Here is a 21,347-nt window from a genome sequence, read left to right on the forward strand (position 1 = left end):
ATCATAACAAGTCCACAATAATTCCCCAATTTTAGTGCCAGTAAGGTGATTTTTACACCCCCCCCCCCCCTCCAAAACCAACTAATACATTTATCAAATGGAAAATATTGAAGATGCCTACTCATTTGGAACAACAAAATTATAAAATGAATCTGTTTATCATAAAGAATGATTCATGGTTCAATACGTATACTTAATTTTTTTTTGTTTTGTGTAGCCCCGAGATTTGTGATGAATAGTTTTCAACGCTTGAGTGGTAGATTAATTTTTGTGATACGAATTAATTAAGAAAAGGGAAATACCAACTAAAGAAGCTTTTTGCCATTCCCTATTCTCCAACATAGAATCTTAGCCTATATGTCTCATAATTAGGCAAATCAAAATATTAACTGTTCAAAACCTTAACTTGACAAACATAAAGCCTAAAACCCCTAGTAATTTAAAATGTTATATCGGAATTTACGATTAAAATTTGAATTGTATGACATATAAATTGAGACGATCGGAGTATTTTGCATAGAGAAGATGTTGAAATAATTCTTCAACTACTTTTATGTAGAGTCAATTTTTTCTTTCTAGATACACAATTGAAGCATCAGTAGAAATGCATATTACTTTAGTCGAAGAAAAAATCTAAGAAAGATATACAACACACAATTATATACATTGACTTTTTTTTACATGTGATTTTGGTGCAAACACAATTCATGGCAATCCACATGATAAAGCATTAATTTGGTAGATTATTATATATATATATATATATATATATATATATATATATATATATATATATCTAGTGGACTTCCCATTGTATACCCAAAAAGAAAAATTAAAATGGACATGAGTGCATGAATTTGGTAAATGTTTAATAATTGATCAAATCACGTTAAATTATCTTCTTAATTGTCGTATTGATCATGAGTGTTTGATTTCTCTATCTTTTATCTTCTCTCTCGTCGTCTCCCCTCCCCCCTTTCATATTTAAAGGCGTTTTGATGTACTAAGTTTCTACTATGCGCGACGTCCGATCCGGAGAAGGTTTGTCCAAAAAAATAAAAAATTGAATTAAACAAAACCCTAATAAAACTTGGTACTCATTTTCTTACAATTACAATTGTTAGCTATTTTGATGTGACAAGACAATACTGTATGACAATTGCCTATATATGTGAGTTAATGAATGACCTCTCAAAGGTGCACACCATTTATAATCATGACACGTGGCAGTAACCCATGATCTTTCCATCAGTCTCTCTGTGCTCACCATCACTACTTTAAGCTCTGATCCGAGTAGCATGAGGCCCGTGAAATTTTGTGTGTATTTTTGATCGTTTCGTTCGTGGAATAAGATAAATAAATATATATTTCACTCATCTAAAAGTAAGCATAAGATAATATCATGTTATTTTTAAATTTTATCTCAAAATTATTATTATCCTTTATCACATGTATCAAACCGTATATGTCTCACTTACTACTACTGAAATTTCAGAGTTTACAGTTTTGCTTTTTTCATTTGTTTGATTTATTGCAGGGCTATGGCTTTATTCAAAGAATACAGTGGCACTGACTTCCATGTGTTATCAATGGCACTCTACTTACACTTCTCTGCCTAGATTCTCCTTCATTTAAATTATGTGATAAACTATTAATATTTGTGCTCATAAAATATATTGTAATTATTGAATAACGTCAATATCCTACTTATGATGAAATTATAGGAATGAGTATGGTATCATATATATCAAATTTATCATATTATATCAAAATTTTAATATAATAATATTAGTATTATGATATTTGGTGTGATATATGATACTCCCTCCATTTCATATTTATTGAATTTTTGAGGCATTTTTCATTTTTCAAATTAACTTAATTGTTCAATTTTCAAGACTAATTTTAGAGTGTTCTTCCAATTTTACCCTTCATTTGGATCTTCAATGTGATGACTTCAATAAATTTGACAATAATTAATAAGGATAAAAATGGAAAATTGTGTTCAATTTATGTCTTAATCTACTTTTCTTAAAGTGTGTGAAACACCTCAAAAATTCAATTAATATGGAATGGAGGGAGTATACATTTTTAACCTTTTTAGTATTCAATACGGTATTTGGTATTTAGAAATAACTTATCGAAATACCAATACCATACCGAAGTATATAGTTTAAATAACACATATATATTACTAAAATACTAACAAATATGTAACCTAGTATTAGTATAAACTAAGGGCTCGTTTAGTGTGAGGGATAAAAATAAATAGTCCTGGGATAAAATTTAGATGTCTTGTTTGGTTGACATGTTTGGGATAACTTATCCCACCATTTATAGCATAGTGATGGGATAAGTTATCCCATATCCCAGGATAGTTAATCCCGGGATAACTAGTTCCCAACCAAATGTTTAGAAGTTGAATCTTTGAAACTCTATTTTGATTGATATGTAATTAATTAACAAAATGAGTTGTTTGTACTTTATTTTCAATATATATTTCTACATGTGTAATGTGTTAGTATGATACAACTAAGACTTTTTTTTAATTGTTTAAGTCATAATACTCTATTATACAAGTATATATTAGTCGAAGTTGAACAAATTATAGTTACCGATTTATCATACTATAGAATACTGAAACCGAACTTTAATATACCGAACCAAACAAAATTGAATTGATATGGGAATAATATAATGTTTTAAAAATTGAATACCAAAATAACAATACCGAAACTTTCAAATATCGTATCGTACCATATCATGCCCACCTCTAAACGAAGCTAAATTGATCAATGGATTGATAATTTGGGTTAGAATCATAATTAGTACTCCATGACACTTATTTGGTAGACTTAATTAAGAAATAAAGTCATGTTCTTAATTACTATAATTTATAACTTTAGTAGATAGCTAGTAGTATTTAATTTAATCCTAATAATAACATCACAATATCTGTTACATGTTATAGCCTCTTCCTTTCGAAAGAGTACTATGCGATATCTCATAAATCATATCAGATACAAACCATTTAATATTATTTGGAATACTTATTTAATTAATTTCCTTTTGTATTTATTTATGGGCACAGTAGAAACTTGTTGGTTTTTGATTTGAATGATAAGAAAGTGATGCAATATTCTGATATAAATTCTCTTTCTTCCTCTCATTCTTTTTGCCCCTCTTATTTTTTTTTCATTCATCTCCATCATGGTTTCTAACTGCTGCACATTTATTTATTTGTTTCCTAGCTACTTTAATTATTTCAATGGCAGTAACTATTTAATTTATTATTTGGGGTATAGTTTGATTGGATCTAGGGTCTATTACATTTTTTTCTCTATTTTTTCCAAGCGTACGTTTAGATAAGTGATATTTGTTAGATATAACTTTTAAAAGTTAAGATCAGATTAATTTAACAAACATTTTAATTATGATTAAAATATTAAATTTGAAAATCATTTTTTTTCAGTTCGTTAATATGATTAAGATATTAAATTTTGCTACTCAGTTATTTCAATTTGTAAATTTTACATTGAAAAACAATAAATCCATAGTTTGTTATATAAGTTCAAAACTTTAACTAAATTTAATAGCATCAAATTATTCTCTCTATTCCTATTTATACGTCGTCCTTACTAAAAATAGGTGGTCCTTAATATTCCATCTGTCCACTTTTAATTGTCATGATTTTTTTTAGAGTCAAACTATAAGAACTTTGATTAACATTTTACAATGTATTTTTTCATCACATTAATATGCAAAAAATTACAATTTATAGTACTTTTCGTATAGTTTTTGATTGTCTAAATCTTTTGTTTAAAATATCGAATTAATGTAATCTAATTTAATTTTAAAAATTAGTCAAATTGACTAAATTTTTGACTTCAAGAGAATACCTGCCTACTCATTGGTAGTGAAAAAACAAGAACATAGGTATGTTTACGAAGCCAAGAGAGCCATTCATCTGAGCCAACGAATTCAAATTCTGCTATGCCGGTGCACAAAGCAAGTAGACAAGGACTACGTAAATCTTTGGTCTATCTATCATTGCCCATGTTGGGTTGACTCCTTTTTCTCAGGCAAAAGGACCCCTACTAATATTGACTGACCTGTTGATAGGCAAATAAGGGTATAATAGTAAACTTAGGGACGTGAAATCTTAAAATGGTGACATATGAATAGGAATAGAGAGTAGTATTTACTATCATAGTACTCCCCGTTTTTTTCTTCATATATTCCCCATTTTAGCTAAATTATATTACTAAATAGTATCACAAATAATTTCAACACTCTAATTACCTTTTATAGATCCATTGAAAATTAGTACTATTATTTCACTCCCCTCATATGTTCTTTAATTCAATTTCAAATTAATTTTTAAATCAATTTCCTAACTTTATGATCACAAAACGTTTTATTTGTTTATATGGATTTAGGAAAAGGGAGGGGACAGGGAATTAGTTTACCGATTAAACTTACAAACTGAAAATTTAATGACTATCAAAATATTTTGGCAATTGATATTGCAGATTATAACAAATTTAATATTTTAAACAAGCTAAGATGATTATTAAATTAATAATCTAATCTTGATCGTTAAAAATTATATTAGACAAGTGTCACTCATCTAAATGTGTATTTGAGGAAATAACGAGAAAGTGTAATGAAGATAAGCGCGCTAAATCCTACTCCCTCCGTTTTTTTATATGTCATCCTTACTATAAATAATTGGTCTATAACACTTGTCATTTCATAAAATCAATGCATAAATTACAATATTCTTTATATTTTACCCTTGTGAATTGTTAGTCTTGAAAATATACATCTGACCAATATATATAGAAAAACTAAGTGAATAATTCATATTCATTGTCAAATTAATTAATCAAAATAAATTAATTAATATTCATTAATTGAAAAATTGACAACAATTAAATAAAGGTAGAGTAGTAAACTTACTTAATTTCCTAATGCACGTGAAATAAAAAATGGTGATATATAAATAGAAACGGAGGGAATAGTTTGATGGTTAGAGGCTTTAAATGCACATATATATCCTTTCTGCTTTAGTTTTAATGAAATTATTCAAATTTCGAGAGTAATAGTCACGAATTTGAACATACCATCTTTTAGAGTTTTTAAAAAATAATTTACATATTTAAGAACTACATAAAACGTATTTATAAGTCACAAAAATAACAATTTAAATATTTAAAAGATCTGTGAATCAATCACAATTTAAAAAATATTATCTTATTTAACTCACAAAATTGAAACATATGATATAAACTAGGGCAAAACAAATAGAGACTCTGTGTGTGTTTATTAGGGCAGATATAGATTATAGTGCCGTGTGTGTATGTGTGTGTGTTCAAGATTGGGAAGGAGAGGATTAGGGGAAAAACTTCAAAGGCTATTAAATTGAAAATAAATGCAATTTCTCTATATTCTTTTTTTTTTCTCTTCTCATTAAAATTAGTGAATTCATCCGCGTTTTGCACGGTCATGAAAAACACAAATAATTTATTAAATACTATTTACGTAGAAGAGGTATTTTATATATATATATATATATATATATATATATATATATATATATATATAAATGTTTTCATATGTATATTTAATAAATTTGAATTCGAAATATCTAATTAAAAGTATGAATATTGCATTATCATATCTCTAGGTGGTGGTATATTACAATTTACAACTACTCATTTGTGTCAATTTATGTGATACTTTTCGTTTTTTGAGAGTCAATAAGTTTGACCGAAAATTTACACATGAAATCTTCATTTTAAAAATATGAAATTTATATATTTGTAAACTACGTAAAAAGTACTATAAATCACAATAATTAATCATTCAAAATATTTAAAAGATCTATGAAATATTTAAAATAAAAAATAAATTTATTTAAATCTTGAAATCTGAAAAATGCCACACTAGAATATTAATATTTGACACTCATTACTCAAAAAATTACAGAAAAAAAAATACACTTTTTATTTTATTTTATGCTACATTGGCTAAGAATTTGGATAAGCTTGTTTCAGACATAATGGCAGATAGGGCCGACAAGTATGGAGTTGTCTTGTCTTGTCATATCAAGTGTCAACTACTTCAATTTAATGTTCCTCTTATAAAATCGTACTCCCTCCGTTTCATAAAGAATGACCTAGTTTGATTTGGCACAGAGTTTAAGTAAATAAAGAAGACTTTTGAATCTTGTGGTCCTAAATTAAAGTTATGTCAAATGTACAAAATTGCCCTTAATCTTGTGGTCTTAAACATGTCACGTGGAAAGCAAAAAGTAAAATGTTACCAAAAAAGGAAAGAGGTCATTCTTTTTGAAATTGACTAAAAAGGAAATGAGGTCATTCTTTGTGAAACGGAGGGAGTATCATATTATTTTTCTTCATATTCGTTTATCGATATTTGCGTTGAAGTCTGATTAACAAAAAAGAAAAAAGAAATTAGTTATGATGTTCATCACTAACATATGGCTAAATAACCAATAGCTAATAAAAATAGAATGTAAGAAATTTTTTTATTGTTTAGCGATAAAAATTATCTTTTTCTCTGGTAGTTAACGTCATAAATACAAATTTAATTGTACCACCAAAGAGTGGTGAGGTCGTTAGATTCACAAGAGGTTTCAGATTCAAATCATTGAAATGGATAACTTCTTGATAGAAAGTGTTTTTACTTTACATAATTACCTAGCGCGACTTTGAATTAGGCTGAGTCAGGAAGATAACAACAACATATCAGGTGTATTCTCAGAAGTGAGATCTGAAGAGAGTAGAGTATACATAAACCTTATCCCTGTCTCGTAGAGATAAAGAAGGCATATGAAAATAAGAGTAACTGCAATGGACTAAGATTTTGCATTTCTAATTCTTTAGACCATCTTCAACCCACCTCTATTTTACTCTCCATTCTCTATATTTGGAGAGTAAAATAGAGAATAAGTACTCCAATCCACCTCCAAATCACCCCCCTATTCTTCAAATTTAGAGAGTTGAATAACTACTATTCACACTCTCTATTTCACTTTTTTATTATTTTATTATTATTTCTATAACTTTCTAATTAACATATTATTTTACATATAATTCCATTAATTAAATATCTAATATTCATAATTCTTTTTTAAATGTAATATAATATTTAAAAAAAATATTATTTAATATATACTATTTTAATTTCAAATTAATAGTATTTTAATTTTTTTTTTCTAATTTTCGTGAATAATAAAATTTTATTATTAATTTTCATTATAAAGAATATGCAAAATTAAAATGGCAAGATGAAAAAATTTAATTTAAAAATACAATACATGATATGATAATTTAAATACAAGATAACAATACAATACATAACATAATAATTTAAATACAAGATAACAACACAATATAATACATAACATAATAATTTAAATACAAGATAAAACACAATACATAACATAATAATTAATTGATCACAACAATAATTTAGAAATCCGGTAGGTCGTTTTCAAATTTAGCTCTATTCGGAAAAAAATTAGGATATGATTCCGAGAATTGTTGCGATTGTGGTTGTGACTGCGGTTGTGATTGTCGATTTCTTTTTTCAAGAATTTGTTGTTGTTCTCGTTGCAGGTAATCACGAACATTTGGATCACTAATAGTTTCTACTGTAGAGGTTTTTGGTGAGCGGTATTTGAGACACCAACACTTAACGATGTTGCGAGGCTTCTACACATTGGTGAGCAGCGTGATTTCCCAGGAATGTTAGGTAGTCTAGATTGCATGCACTGGAAATGAAAAAATTGTCCAACGGCATGGGTTGGGCAATACGCAAGTCGTAGTGGATCACCAACAATTATTGTTGAAGTTGTTGCTGATTATGACCTTTGGATATGGCATGCTTATTTTGATTTGCCTGGCACCAATAACGATATTAATGTTTTAGAGTCATCACATTTATTTTCCAATCTTGTTAGCAGTATTGCGCCTCCCGCCCATTATGTTATTCAAGGAAAAGAATACGATATGGGTTATTACTTAACTGATGGTATATATCCTAAATGGTCTACAATTATTCAAATTATTTGTGATCCTCATTCCCAAAAGAAGAAATATTTCGCGATGAAACAAGAATCGTGCCGAAAAGATGTTGAACGTGCATTCGGAGTTTTGTAATCATGTTTTGCAATTATTGCAGGACCGTCACGTTTTTGGAGAAAGGAAGTGCTACATGATATAATGACTACATGTATTATACTGCACAACATGATAATTAAGGATGAACGTGATCTCGATGCACCAATTCAAGATGCCGTAGAGGCTCCAACTCCAACTATAGAAATGGTGGTAGATGAAAATCTCCGGTTTGAACAATTTTTAGCTAGACATAAAAAAATTAAGGACAAAAATGCTCATTTTGAACTCCGTAATGCATTAATAGAGCATTTATGGGAGCAACGTAATAATTTTGAAAATTGAGTGTTTATGTAATTGTATGTCACTTTTCTTTGAATTTGTCCCCTAATTTATGTATTATATTATATTTTCTTGCAATTTATGTTATTTAAAAATTTAGAATAAAATATAATTTCATATATCACATTAAAAATTATATAAAGTAATTATTTGGGAAAAAAGAAATAAATGATTTATATTATGAAATAAGAAAATAAGAATGAAATATAAATAATAATATAATATTGAGGAGAGAGAAAAAAATTCCCTTTTAGAGATTAAAATAGAGAATTGAGTTGAAATTGATTGTCTGAAAAAATAGAGAACTCTATATTTGGAGAGTAAAATAGAGGATTAAGTTGTTGATGCCCTTATAGTGACAAATAATTCAGTGTTTTCTTTATGTTACAACAGTAGCATAGTTATTTTCACATATATAAATTTTACAACTTTGTTTACTCTAAAAGAATTTAACTTGGATATTCATCTTTCAGTGATAAATTTTGAATGAAAAACTGCATTAGGCAATGGCCCAAAACCTTTTCCTGCAAAATAAAGCTGACCCAGTTTTTTTCCGATCGTCTTCTAGATAATGTAATTGGACGTCCCAAAGAAATTTTGGCGCAAGATGTTGTATTCGCGATATGATGGATTCTTCGTCTCTGATAATGATAAATCCCTGCACATGAGTTGACGAAAACTTGAGTTTGATCATAGTTGAAATGTCTGGTATACGCATGGACACAATATGAGCACTCCATACATAAACATAACACGGAAACTACTAAGCTGATTGTCATTGTTCCAACCTAATAGTAGTATTCTTTCAAGCTATGTTGGTCAGACTCTCCAAAACTGTTGTCACACTCGTGTCTGTTCTTTAAAAAATACACTACTTTTGGAGGATCCACACACATTCTGTTTTCAGTGTCTTAATGATCGTGGATAAGAACGACCAGTCAGTTTCATCCAAATATTATCAGCTCGAATGAGCCTAGAACTCTAGATGTTTTGAAGGAACTTCTAACTCCCATACAAGATATTTACTAAACCTTTTTGCTTTGAGTAATCTCTCTGATGTAAATAGCTTGGTAGATCTTTTGGATTATGGATTTTTACAGACTAAAAAGAGAATCTACTGTGAAGACCATAACAACGAGCAACAAAATATTATGAATTGATTGACATTTTGTAGCCTGAATTGATTGACATTTTGTAGCCTCACAAGCATCAAATTCTGAACGAAATATGTTACCTGAGGTCGAAGGATACGATCCATTTCCAGCATGATATCCTCAAGCAAACAACCTTCATCACGGTCTTTATAGTGAGAGAAAAGATTGTTGGCATGCAACAAATCATAAGAGCGTGTACGTGGAGAATGGCTCACACCTACAAAAACCAGTCAGCATCGTTATAGCACCTTTCAATCAGAGTAGAACTTTATAAGGTATAACCAATTCATAACACCCTACCAGTCATGAAAAGTCCCTATAAGACCCCTATCATAAACGGCAGAAAGGGTGTTGTTCATTGTTACAGGAACTACATTCATCACCCAGACCGGCCATGTACTAAGAGCGACTGCAAATCCACCAAGGGAAGCACTCATGTCCATTACATTACGTATTTCTTTCTCGTTTACATCCATCAGTCTCCAGTAATGACGAACTTGATCTTGCCAATAGATTGTATCCGCTAAGAACTTTTCTCGATCAATACCTGCAACAAACAGATTATAACATGTTTAAGCAAGCATTCTTTCCCCAAAAGAAAGTAAAAAAGAATTACTCATACACGTTTACCAATGTTAAAAGAAAATGGCTTCGAAGTTGTATCTGGAGCTCAGTTGCATTCTTCCTAACTACCTCTAGTTGATATATTACTTTCATCAAAAGTATATGATCAGGATTAAGATTCTTGTAAAAAATTTACCCTTTATACTTTAGTTTTAAGGTACCATAGACAATAGAGGAAACACTCATAGTATGAAAAATAAAGGTGTTACTGCAATCATAATTACTGCTACTTATACTAAATGAAGAAAGAGTGTTTTTCTCGCTCGTGATTACCAATCTTAAGGGATATTTTAGAAAACTTATTTGACAGAATATAAAACTGAACATTGTATTACATTTTCATTCATTTTAAGATTGTTGCCAAAACTAAACAACTGGCCAACAGAATAATCAATTAATTGAATAGAACATCAAGGAATAGAATTCACAAACCTAGCCGACTAAGACTTTGTGAATACTCTGAAAGACGTTGTGGCCGAGGCGGTAGTTTCTTAGTATTAGATGATGTGTCACTTAGGGTAATACAGTTCCTCAGAGGTGTTTTCCATGATGGTTTAAAATCATCCTGAGAATCACAGATGTTTACAAGTTTCTCCTCTGTATTATGCTGGAGACATGAATTATTTTCTTGCTTAATCCAAATTGCTGTTTGAACTTCCCGTGCAATGAGTTTCCAGCACATTCCAGAAGTTAGATGTACTAATTTGTCCCATATATGTGGAAAATCCTTATCCTTTCTATAAGCTGGTGGAGCTGAATAGACAAAGTATCCATCTGATCTTAATAGGCGGTTCACTTCCTTGAGTAGAATACCATCTGCACCAACACCCAGGAAATTAGCGAATGAAAACATGGACCTTTTTATCCAAATCAAAATTTACCACGCGTGCATGACACACAGGGCTACCAAAGAATTCTCATGGTATGTTGCTTGGACCAATCAAAAATACCATCATGTGTGTGTTGGATCCTCCGAAAGCTATGCATTACCTGAGGATCCAACACACACATGGTGGTATTTCTGATTAGTCCAAGCAACATAGTTCTCATGTAGACTATGCAGTTGTCGAGAATGGCATCATAACATCATGCAGAAATGCAAACTATGTGGTCATACCATATGAAAAAGGTATATCGCGTAACTTCCTTCTTTCACCATTTAGAAACAAAGTTATGTTCTTAGTCTGAAACTCTGAACTATGACAGTTTAATAGTAATGAGAGTTCGTTAGGTAGACTTCATTGATGACTAGAATTATCTAAGAGTTTCAAGACTATTACAAAGTGGAAAGAGGAGCTACAGTGCATAGTAGAATGAGAGGCAAACAATGGCATTTGTCTTTCAAAATCAGATGAATGCTATCCTATGCCTAGAGGACCGGAATCTTCGAGAAAATCCAAAGTGTGCTTGAGTTATGAGGACTTGTTTGTGAATGTACATTAGCTTTGCTTCTGACATGATAACGAATTCCAGAAGTACAATTTTTGAGAATCTAAATGTCGTTTCAGTTATGAATGTGCAGGATGTAGGAAGCCAAATATTCACTAAAAGTATCCGGATCTCAAAGCAGTAACATAGAGCAGTAACACATTTAAGTTATAAAATTTTCCTATATAATGAACGCAGCTCTCACCATTTTCATGCCAATCAACTCGACATCTGGAGCAATGCACCATCTCAAAAGAGTTGCTAGGATATGGCAGCTACTTTGTCGCTATAGCAGATATTGTTGCACCGATTCCTCGTTCCAAAGCAAACTGAATTTGGTTCTCATGACCATCTTTTGGAGCAAAGGACATTGTTTCTATACTTAAAGGAAGAAGATAGGCAGAGAAACTGGCAACACCACAACCAACATCAAGCACTTGAAATATCCCTGCAGATCGTAAGTCACCTTTCTCATTAGTTGTCATATTTCCTAACCTGCACCAAATAAATAACTTAATAAATGAGATACATAAAAACATACATGTCCACAATATTGAGACTAAGTCAAACCTAAGAAGAAATAGACGAATATCATGAGTGGCAGATTTGGATGGAGTTTCAAGTTACCTTTTCAAAAAAAAAAAAAGAAGATTTGGATGGAGTTTGTAAGCAACTTTCAAATATGTTAAGTAAAATGGGTTCTGTTTGGATTTGGATGGAGTCTGTAAACAAACATCATCAAGTAGAAAACAGAAGGCAAAGATAAGAAATGAAAGTTGCAGTTTTCATTTTTAAAGAGAGTTGTTGGTATTTTTGAAACATTTAATCAATGAAATTTCATTTTTATCTTTTTGTGGGTCTTGGCACGTAAAAGGAGACAATCTTCTACGGATATACTCCCATTAACTTCTCTTTTACCATTACTATTACACTAGGTACTGCATCTCCCAACATCAGTACAAGCACTGGGTAAATCTACCCACTAATGCTTAGGCAGAGGAAAGCCATCATAAATTTCAGATCGATTTCTTTCCATATGTTCTTGACAGAAGAAAATGAATTCTCAAAAAGCTGCAAGTTCAAGACAGAAAGGTGGGAACGTGAAAGACCAAAGAGATCATGCATACCTCTCAATATACTCAGATGCCCCATGCTTGAAATGAGTTCCACCGCCTGGAAACCACCAAAGTTGATCCTTCTCATGCACCCAATTTTGTCCACCTTTTACCTCTGCAAGACGTGTATGGTTCACATTGCTCCGCCACACATAGTCTCTACTAATTGGCCACCTTATAGGTATCTGATAATCAGTTGGAGGTGGCACCAAACAAAACAAGCGCCTGTCAGGTGGAGGACAATGCCTCTCCAACCCTTCTTTCCTTGAAAGATCTAGTTTTGGCATTAGCTCTTTAATATAAGACAAGTCATGACATGGGATATACTCATTAAGTTTCAAAGGACAAACATTTACTCCTGTTTCAGGGATATTCAATGGTATCACCCGATATGAAAGAGACACCTTGTTTTTAAAATTCAAAGCACCTGCATGCATAATATGGATCAGAACCAAAATCATATGAAACTCAATAAAATATGGAGGAGAAATATAAAAAAGAGTCAAGAATGAGCTCAAATTTGAACCTAGACCTGACCCCAACCCAACTTACATCCTTGTGCCAAAATGACAGAAAGGAAAAGAATAAATTATATAAGGAAAACAGAATGTAGAGATCAAAAGGAACATAATTCGACAGCTGTATAGTTTGCCTCCAGTTTCTTGAGGGAATGTCATGATAAAGAGAAAGTTGACAGCAAAAATATAACAGAACGGAGAAATCCTCATCAACAAGACTGTTTAGGTTATCTGAGAATAGACATCACATGATATGAAGGGTCTGTTATTACCGCGACAAGTGAAAAGGTTACCCACGTTAAAGATTTTTATCATGTGGCACACTGAAAGTTATACTTGGACATGGTTCATATGCAATGTGAATCTTGCAAGTTATAAGCAAATCAAGGGCAAAATAGCCTGCCTTTCCCAATTGTCTTTTAATAGTCATTGCACTATTCGGTATTTTTGGCACTCAGTTTAAGCTATCTTCTGTGCAGGGACAAGGTCTAACAAAATAGCACATGACTTATCCCAAAAGCCGAAGTTTCATACTTCCACCTCTCACTAGCACAAATACCGAGTAACTTTGCCCACCAAGACTTAGGAAAATGGGGGGAGGGTGGGGGGGGGGGGGATTGCCTACTACATATTGTTTATGCTGGGATTTGAACCCTAGTCTTTGGAGGTTTATACCTTATCATACCTTCATCGACTACTAGGCCACTAGAATGCTATTTAATATATTTTTTTTATAGATCAGGATATCACAATCACCTTATAGAAAAATCCATTTCTTGGAGAAGAACTTAAACTCGAAAGATTCTACAGAAAATGCAAAAGAACATCTATTTGATAGAATCTATCAGAATCTACCCAACCAAATATAAATTGGTATCAACTATAGAGCAGTATTTAATGACCAATCATATGTTTTTGTTTGTTTGAGTTGATTCTATCAATCCACAGAAACAACACTATCTTTTACCTAGATCCCAGTTCGTGAAACAGCAGAACCTTTCTTTGAAGGGGTATTATAAGCTTTATAAGTTATCTTTTTTCTATTGATCAGTATGCTTAACTGCCAGTTTTTTTGCAACTGAATATTCCACTCTGTATTTGAGAATTACGAATGAATATCTGAAGTCATAACACAAATCTCTTTCCTTAAGAACCTGCTAAAGCCTAAAATCTATAAACCAATTGAGCAAAAACATTCAGCATACCACCAGTTGTTGGCATCTTTCACCATTTCAATTACATACTTTCTTTTTCGTGTTCCTATTTTATTGAATCAATTTACAAAATAGCTGGAACAACTACACCAGAATCCGCCACCTTTATGTTCCTCCCAAGGAAAGCTAAGTACCATTTCAAAAATGAAACTGTTGCAGTTGTCTTCTAGAACTACATGACCTAAATTCAAGCTAGAAGATGACGTAGGGCAGAAGAATGTTGAGGAACTGCACACCAGAATAATTTGCTATATTTTAGCTGTTTTCTGTTTCCTAATTTGTTTAAAATTCTGTTAGATACTGTTAAGTATTAGTTCCTCAATTTCAGCAAGCACTAACTTAGTTTTAGCAGATTTTTTAGCATTACTTTACAACATCTTTAGTTAAGCTGCGATGTAATTATTCAGTCTCCCAATTTCAATAGAAGACATTATTCCATTTTCTTCTTCAATCAGTTTATTCTCCTCTATTAAACACTAACATTGGCATCACAGCCCTTTAGTTCTCAAGGGACTTGTGAGAATTTGTGAGTTATATTGATTGAGTGAAACCCAAACATAATCAAACCATTCCATAAAACTACCTTGCAGAATAATGGAAGGTGAAGGTATTTTTCCATCAATTGCTTCGCCAATTTTCGATGGAGAAAACTATTGGGTTTGGGCTGTTAGGATGGAAGACTACATGGATGCATCATGCATGTGATCTCTGGGAGGCAGTAGAGGAGGATTATTAAGTTCCCCCCTTTACCAGGCAATCCTACAATGGCTCAGATTAGAATTCACAAAGAGAAGAAGACCGGGAATCGAAGGTGAAGGCGAAGGAGTGTCTCTATGCTGCAGTATCTCATACTATTTTTCCCAGAATCGTGACTCTTAGATCGGCTAAGGAAATATGGGATTTTCTGAAAAAAGGAATATTATGGAGATGAAAGAATTCGAGACATGAAGGTCTTGAACTTGGTGAGGGAATTTGAAATGCAAAAATGAAGGAATCTGAGATAATTAAAGAGTACTCAAATAAACTTATTAGTCTGACCAATAAGATAAAGTTACTTGGTGCCGAACTTTCTGATACAAGAATTGTGCAGAAAATTCGTATTACTTTACCTGGAAAGTTTGAAACAATAATTGCTTCACTGGAAATACAAAATATCAGCTGTCAAACATTACTTTGGCGGAACTTTTAAACCCCTTGCAAGCACCAGTGTTATCAAAGGCGCGCTTTGCTTCGCTTTATGTGCACATCAGTGTCGTCATCAAGTTTCTAAGGCAAGATGTTCCTTGCCAATGAGCCTCTTATGAAGAAGTGACACTAAACAATTGATATTTAACTTTATCATTATTTTTTTCCAATTTCTTTGGTCATATATTTGTCATTCATTTCTATAATTATTAGTCTTGGACTAAACATATATATTTGTATTTTTTTTTCTCCCTTTGCGCCTTTTTTCATTAAAGCCCACGCTTTATTTGCGCTTAAAGCCCCCATGGACCATAGAGCCTTTTTGCGCTTTTCACTTTTGATAACACTGGCAAGCACAGGAACAAAGAAGAATGATGAGGAACGAGGCAACTGTTGAAGGAGCTTTGTAAGCAAGGGCCAAGGCATCAATTTAATGCTGGAGGCAAAGGTAGGAAGCAGAAGTTCAAGAAGAGCTATGTTACATCGATAGAAGCTGCTGCAACTGATAGCAATTCTAGCAACGACAACAAAGGTGGAAAATATCCACCATGTCAGCATTTTGGGAAGAGAAATCATCCACATTTCAAATGCTGGAAAAAACCTGATATGAGATGCAGAAAGTGTCATAAACTTGTCATGCTGAGATTATTTGAAAAGAAAAAGGACCACAACAATTAAATGAAGCTCAAATTGCAGACGAACAAGAAGAAGATCAATTGTTTGTGGCTACTTGTTTTGCAAGTAGAAGTTCAAGCGAAAGTTGGTCAATTGATAGCGATTGTACAAATCATATGACTCATGACGAAGAGATTTTCAGAGAGTTAGACAGATCTGCAATCTCTAAAGTCAGAATTGGTAATGGAGATTATCTTCCTGCCAAAGGGAAAGGCACTGTAGCTATTGAAAGCTACTCAGGTACAAAGTTAATATCAGATGTACTTTTTGTTCCTGAACTTGATCAAGATTTGTTGAGAGTAGGGCAACTTTTGGAGAATGGTTTTAAGCTTATGTTTGAGGACAAGAAGTGTGTGATCTTTGATCCAAAGGGCCAACAAATCTGTCAAGTTAAAATGAGAGGAAAGAGTTTTTCCTTTGATCCAATAGAGGAAAAGTTGGTAGCCTATCCAAGCCAAGAGATGACAACAAATATATGGCATAAGAGACTCGAACATTTCCATCACAGGACACTCTTGTACATGCTGAAGAAAGATATGGTTCGAGCCTTCGAGGACTACCACTTATGGAGGACGAACACGCAACTTGCAACACATGTCAAATGGGAAAGCAAAGTAGGATGCCTTTTGCCAAGGCAACCTGGAGAGCATCAGTGAAGCTTCAATTAGTCCATACTAATTTGTGTGGACCACATAGGACTGCTTCTCTTAACGGAAGTAAATATTTTATAGCATTCATTGATGATATGACAAGATTGTGTTGGATTATTTTCTCAGGTTCAAATCTGAAGTACCTGAAGTGTTCTAGAAATTCAAGCTTTGGTAGAATATCAAAGTGGTTGCAGGATTCATATGCTTAGAACAGATAATGGTACCGAGTACACATCTGATCGATTTGAAAAGTTTTGTGAAAATGCAGGAATTGAGCATCAACTCACTGTCCCATATACTCCGCAGTAAAATGGTGTCAGTGAAAGGAGGAAGAACAGATCGATAATGGAGATGTCGAGATGCTTGTTATATGAGAAGGGCCTACCAAAAAATGTTATGGGCAGAAGCAGCTAGCACTACTATTTTTTTCCGGAACGGGTTGCCAACAAAAGCTGTGAAGGAAAAGACACCTTTTGAGGCATGGCACAGGTATAAGCCGTCCTTACAAGACTTAATAATCTTTGGTTGTTTGTGTTTCTCTCATATTCCACAGGTTAAGAGGGACAAGTTAGATAAGAAAGCTGAACCTGGAGTCTTTATTGGTTATAGTACAATCTCCAAAGCTTACAAAAAAATTCACCCTCATGTAGGGAAAATTATGGCAAGCAGAGATGTATTTTTTATGGAGAATGAGCAATGGGACTGGAAAAAGTTAACCAGAAGCAGATTACAAGCAATCTACTAGATTTAGATGAGGACATTGATGATCAACCTGTGAGAGGAACAAGGTCGCTCTGACATATACCAGAGATGCAATGTGGCCATTTTAGAGCCTTCTGGATTTGAAGAAGCCGTTTCAGATCCTCAAATGGCAAGCTGCAATGGAGGAGAACTTGCAATGATTGAGAAGAGTGTGACCTGGTAGCTTGTGGAAAAACCACAACATAGGAAGATCATTGGTGTGAAGTGAGTTTATAGCACAAAATTGAATGCTGATGGATCGGTTAACAAGCTCAAGGCAAGACTTGTTGTGAAAGGTTACTCACAAATTTTTGGAGTTGATTATTCAGAAACCTTTGCTCCAGTTGCTAGGCTTGATACTATAAGGCTGTTACTAGCTATTGCTGCTCAAAAAGGTTGGAAAATCTTTCAATTAGATGTCAAGTCATCTTTGTTAAATGGTTTTCTACAGGAGCAAATTTATGTGGAACAACCTCAAGGTTTTTCTGTAAAGGGACATGACGACAAAGTGTATATATTGAAGAAAGCCCTTAATGGTTTAAAACAAGCTTCAAGGGCTTGGTACAGTCGAATTGATGATCACTTGCAAGGATTAGGTTTTAAGAAAAGCCTAAGCGAATCAACTCTATTTATTAAAAAAAGTGATTCTGGTATTGTGGTTATATCACTTTATGTTGATGATCTACATGTAATAGGCAACAACCTTGAAATGATAGATGAATCAAGGTAGAGATGAAGAAAGTGTTCAAAATGACAGACTTGGGAGAAATGTCTTACTTTCTTGGAATGCAGATTTGTCAAACCCAAAATGAAGTGTTCATTTGCCAAAATAAATATGCAAGGGAGATAATGAAGAAGTTCAAAATGGAAGATTGCAAACCTATGAATAGTCCAATGAATCAGAAAGAAAGGCTGATTAAAGATGGAGGTAGTGACAAGGTTGACGAGGCAAGTTATAGAAGTATGGTCGGATGTCTCATGTATCTCACTGCCACGAGATCCAACATTCTGTAAGTGTCTTGTCTAGATTTCTGAATTGTGCAAGTGAAATGCACATGAAAGAAGCCAAAAGAGTGGTAGGGTATGTCAAGGGAACTTTGGACTATGGTGTTAGGTTTGGGAAAGGTCAGAACTTCAAGTTGCAAGGTTATTCTAACAGTGATTGGGAAGGATCAGATGATGACATGAAAAGCACTTCAGGTTCGGGATGTTTATCATGGTGCTTAAAGAAGCAAGGCATCGTGGCACAGTCAAACTGCAAAAGCTGAATTTATAGCTGCAACAGCAGCTGTTAATCAAGCTCTTTGGCTAAGGAAGATTATGTTAGATCTTGATCTGGAGCAGCAAGGAAGCACAGAAGTGTTTGTGTGGAGAGGTGAAATTGATTTATTGCAAGTCGGAAGATCAAATTGTTGATGTATTCACTAAGCCATTTCATGTTAATGGGTTTGAATTCTTTAGAATGAAGCTTGGACTATGCAGTTCTTGAGCCAGGAGGATTGTTCCAGTTGTCTTCTAGAACTACATGACCTAAATTTAAGCTAGAAGATGACATAGGGCAGAAGAATGTTGAGGAAGTGCACACCAGAATAAATTGCTATATTTTAGCTGTTTCTGTTTCCTAGTTTGTTTAAAATTCTGCTAGCTACTGTTAGTTTTAGCAGACTTTTTAGCATTACTTTACAGCATCTTTAGTTCAGCTGCGATGTATTTCAGTCTCCCATTATCAATAGAAGACGACACTTTTCCTTTTTCTTGTTCAATCAGTTTATTCTCCTCTGTTAAACACTAACAGAAACTCTGCAGGAAGGGCTTCAATCCCACAGCTATCCATTAAAATATTCAGTACCATAGATTGCAACATGAGAAATGTCCATGGAACATCCCTTGTGGTCCTATTGGGCATAACATAATCAACAACTAGTTATTCGACTCCACTGAACATTGACCAATTTTTTACCACAAAAGTGTCCTTGCCAAATTTGCAATGTCTACTAAACCACTTAGCAAAATAGAAGCCAAACCATTACTCATCCACCTCACTGTCTTTCCTATATAAGCGAGACACAACATTTACCCAAATTGATCAGAGTACACTACCTTAAGTTCTGTCTAGTACCAACTACATAAAAATACCAACAATGATTTACTTGCCTAAATACAGTAAACACCAATGATAAAAAGATTAGTCTTTTTTGCATTGACGATTTTATATTGCTCGAATAAAAAACACAAAAACAGCTCTTAATTAGCATATCTCTATCCATTTTACTCACCCACAATGAAAACTTAAAAGCATATCCACTTTCTCTAATACCAAAAAGAGAAAAAAAGGATCACCCATTTCTTAAAAGCAACTCTAAATGCTTTCCTCTTCCTGTCATTAGCCAAGCAAAACATAGCTTCAACAACACTGCAACAAAGAATCCATATAACTCAAATACTCTCAGCAACTTCTTCATTAGCACTCAAAGATTCAAACTTTATAATATTCACAAAAAGAGTACTAACAAGAGGTAAATTTTAAAGAGCTGGAATTGGAAGCAATAGATAATTGTTGTTGCTTTTCAAAATGTTGTTGTTCTTGTTGAGGTGCATATAAAGATGGGTTTTTCCCAAAAAGTGTTCCAGTATAAAAAGATCCCACCATTACCAAAAGGACAATCAATATTGTTTGCCCTGTATTCCAATCAAATGCCCTCATATTTATCCAAGATCCACCACCCATTTTCCCCTCTTCTACTCTCTCAACCCCCCACACCCACCTCTATGAATTATGTGGAAAAAATGTACTAATTGCTAACCCTTTCCCAAGGGGTTCAGCAAAATTCACTGTTTTTGACAAGTACCATGTAAGAAACTTATACAATGGTGAAAAAGATTGATTATTTAAAGAAGAATTATCAATAAAAGAGCTTTAAGGGAAGACAATGTACACTAGAGATTGAGAAAATTGAGTTTTGGGTGTGCTCGCAGCTAAGCGCAAGTGAAGAATGAATATTTTTTTTCAATTTCCATTTTCAAGCTTAGTATAAAAAGTATAGCTCCATCTTTCTTGGTTTGATATTGTCGGCCCTCCCAATTTATTTGATGGTATTTGATTTGATATAAATTTTATGATGATTTTAAAAAAATATTAATAGTCTAAAATTTGTCATAATTATTTTATAGCTATAAAATTATATGATCAAAAGTAAGAAATTTTAAATTAATCTTTTTTGTAGAAATTTTAAATTAAATTTTTTTTGTAGAAATTTTAAATTACACGAGATAACAAATATTATAATAAGAGTATTCTTATCAAACCTAGCAATTTAGTTTGGCCAAGAGCATATGGAATACTAGATGGTTATATAATCTTTATTTCTCTGAGTCTTTTGTCACTACGAACAGATAGAATGTGGTGGAGTCATAAGTACTTCTTCATCATTAATCAAAGTTATTGTGATCGAGCTCTAAGTATATAGTTACATTTGTTAGGGAGTAATTTACCTCCAATATTGGACTTTTCAAGCTCAAGTACAAATAATGAACATCGAGTGAAATCAAAAAAG

The 21,347-nt window shown here is 32.7% G+C and overlaps 1 protein-coding gene and 1 pseudogene across 2 annotated transcripts in view; both read right to left on the minus strand.

Moving 5' to 3' along the window:
* LOC125820984 (uncharacterized) overlaps window positions 1-21,347 on the minus strand; it is a 443,574-nt gene that overhangs the window by 35,302 nt on the left and 386,925 nt on the right. The gene's annotated exons all lie outside the window — the stretch shown is intronic.
* Window positions 8,900-20,600, minus strand: LOC125820993 (probable methyltransferase PMT6; annotated as a pseudogene).

Source organism: Solanum verrucosum, unplaced genomic scaffold, assembly GCF_900185275.1.
Source record: "Solanum verrucosum unplaced genomic scaffold, falcon-dt-bn FXZP01000232.1, whole genome shotgun sequence".
NCBI classification, from domain to species: Eukaryota; Viridiplantae; Streptophyta; class Magnoliopsida; order Solanales; family Solanaceae; genus Solanum; species Solanum verrucosum.